The sequence below is a fragment of the Paramisgurnus dabryanus genome, chromosome 7, assembly GCF_030506205.2.
Source record: "Paramisgurnus dabryanus chromosome 7, PD_genome_1.1, whole genome shotgun sequence".
NCBI lineage: Eukaryota > Metazoa > Chordata > Actinopteri > Cypriniformes > Cobitidae > Paramisgurnus > Paramisgurnus dabryanus.
In genome coordinates, this window is record NC_133343.1 from 1,058,346 (window position 1) to 1,061,613 (window position 3,268).

Sequence of the window (3,268 nt, forward strand, 5' to 3'; positions counted from 1 at the left end):
CGAACTAACAGGATCGGTCACCCCACATACAAACAACACACAGATTTAGTTTCTCTCTAACTGTCTGAACTTCTCCATCTTTTGGTGTTTATGGTAAAAGTCCTGCATGGGAAAACTTTTCAAGGTCAGAAACACACAGCAAATTCAATCTTCACACAGTTCTGTGTCTTACAGTGAAAGTTCTTGGTGACCAGACATCATTAATTACCCAGCATTGGGCCATTTTTTACCCAGCAGTGTGTTTTAGCAGCTTGGTCTCACTTTCGAAAACACAAAATGTACTTTTTTGTACGTTTAAATAGATGCTGAAGCGTACAGACGTATTTGCGACATTTAATCGTAGCATTGTTACGTTTTAACAGTTACAAAAATCTTTCATACCATAAAAATTGCTGTATAATTTCCCATTTTATTGATAATGTTACCACCCTAACCCTTCCCCAAACCTTACCCCAAACCCTTTGTTAACAAAATTTTAAAATATGTTATGTATTTGTTTTATATTGTGCAATGTAACGGACAGGAATGGGTAGGAAAATAGTAACAATATAGCATTTAAAATATTTTTAAGCCGCTACAGTCCTAACCAAAACAGTTTATTAAAATCAGGTACTCACTAAAAACAGTTGGGTTAAAAATAACCCAATAAATAACCCAATGGTGGGTTACTATAGCACCGACCCATTGTTGGGTTATTTTAACCCAATGCATTGGGTAGAAAGTTTTACCCAATTAGTTGGGTTATGAAATAACCAATTTGTTGGGTTATTTTTGCAATGCTGTTTTAACCCCATTATTATTATTATTATTTATTACTATTATTTGCTTTATAAATAAATAATTCAAAACTTACAAATACATTTATAATGCTTTAATTTCATTTAGTCATTTGCACCTGCATTTAAATGTATAAATACATACATGTATAGAAGCATAAATACATACACACATACATATATACATACATAAATAAACAAAAACATAAGAACAAAACAAATCTACTCAATCTTATCCAACTAAAAACTGATTAAAAGCATATTTCACACATTTTGTCATCATTTTCTCCCTCTCATGTTGTTATAAACCTGTATATAAGTCTTTACTTTGATAACCACAAAGGTATATTTCAAAGAATGTTTAAAAAATAAAACCGATCATGAGCCCCATTCATTTTCATAGTATTCTTTTTTCCTACTATGACAGTCAATGGGGCTCATGATCTGTTTGGTTTCAAACATTACTCAAAATATCTTCCTTTGTGGTCATCAGAACAAAAAAATGTGTACAGGTTTGTAACGACAGGAGAGGAAGAAAATTATGACAATTTTCATTTTTGGGGGAACTGTCCCTTTAAGCAGGTGACAGTGTGTTCAGGAAACATCACATGGTACAAAATGTATTGTGTGTTACAGAAACTACATAACAGTAGTGAAAGGCTTGGGATACTCTGTATAAAATGTAAAAAAAATATTAAAGCACATGTCAACTGCTGGTCTTGCTCCAGGGCCATGCCTCCCCACGATAACAAAGGCTTGTGATTAGTCAAATTCATCCCATAGCAGAACATGGGGTCTTCGTCATACCTCCTCCTCCAAATACTGAATTATGTTTGTTTTCTGACCTGAAGACAGAATTTTCACAATGTAAATATGCACACATAAACAGGTTAAAAAAAACAAGTGTCATAAATGATACTTACAGGTTGCAAATTAATAAATGTTTGCTTTGCCTCTTGGTACTGTAGGAAGGCTGAATCATCTTGCTGGCCATTTTGTAAGGTTTTTAATGCAACATCTCCAAGAATGTCTACATTTAAAGAAAAGAATAATTAATTAAATCTCAAAGCAAACACATCTGGCACGCTGAATAAATACTCTACTTTGACAGTAGATGGCGCTGAATTGCAAATTCAACCGTTACCGGGGTTACAGTATACAGTAGTAGACGTGCAGCGCTTTATCAGGAATTATACTGAAGTAAGACGACAATAAAATGCCATCGAGTCATTTCTTAAGACATTTACATTCAGAATCACATTTATATTACAGCTCTGTGTCTATAACACAGACCGGCTAAAAAAATATTTGGAGCAAAAAACAGCCGGTTGCATCCCTTACAAAAAACGGTTAAAAAACGGTTTTTACTACACTTTAAACAAAACAGCATTGTCTGTTACAGAAAGCATGGTTAAAGCAATATGACAATCAATACGCCATGAAACTAACGTTATACTACTAAAAAAAGAAATGATTCATTTTCGTAAGGGCTCATGCTGTTGGTGCTGTTTAGTATTAAAATAAATTGCAATGTCTCTCTACGTTTATGATTGCTTAAAAACGCGTTTGGCATCGATAACAGTTAATGAATGGAACAGGTGTAACGGACAAAAACTAGACAACAGCGTTTTTGTACACTTATTTAAACGTGACTGATAGTTTACTGTGTGTTAGAGCTTAAAGACACTTTGTAGCAAGATAAAACATTACACAGAGATATATATTTTAAAACGTACCTCTCGTGTCTGTCCGCACTCAGCAGTGGCACCGGTCAACCGTTGAAATTCAAAATGCGTGACGTGAGCCCGATTTTAACCCAACTCTCTGGGTTGTTATGGAAATAACCCAATACAAGCTAGGAATAACCCAACAGAACAACCCAATACGTTTAACCCACCTATTGGGTAAAACAAATAACCCAACGGTTTTTAGAGTGTACTGTTAGAAATACAAAGCATTACAGACAGACAAATGTAATCACAATCATTTATTTATTGTGAACTTTCAAAAGCAGTATGTAGTTAAAATGATGATGTCGTGGTCCTCTCTGGAGTTTATGAAGTACAGAGAAATATTAAAGTTTTTAATCCACCAGAACGTTAATCCAGCTTCTTTCTGTCAAGGCGCGCATTTTTCAATTTAAAAGTACATCGACTGAAAGACGGAAATGTCTCAAATCTGTGACGTTTATTTGAAGGCTTCATATTCATAACGAATGTGAGATTTGACGTTTACGGTCGCTGATGAAAACTGGGATCAAGATTGCTGGTAAAGGGCTGAATTTGGATCTGTATCTCACAATCATGTGAATTTTAAAGATGTGGATTACAGCAAATGAATAAAATGAACATCTTTTGTGAATTTATGTTGTGTTTGGGTGTAATTATTGTTGCGTTGGAAAAAGCGCCTTTTGTGTCTCATGGCAAACAAACTAAACATTACAAAATGGTTAAATGATTACATTTTTTTTTTATTTTAATGTTTTAAAGTGT

At 34.0% G+C, this 3,268-nt stretch overlaps 1 long non-coding RNA gene across 1 annotated transcript; it reads right to left on the reverse strand.

Annotated features, from left to right (window-relative positions):
* Positions 1 to 626: 626 nt before the first annotated feature.
* LOC135783341 (uncharacterized) lies at positions 627 to 2,713 on the reverse strand. The gene is made up of 3 exons (XR_010545613.2): positions 2,513 to 2,713; positions 1,700 to 1,806; positions 627 to 1,621 (listed from the first exon to the last, which is right to left on the reverse strand). It is a non-coding gene; the product is annotated as an uncharacterized lncRNA (long non-coding RNA).
* Positions 2,714 to 3,268: the final 555 nt, after the last annotated feature.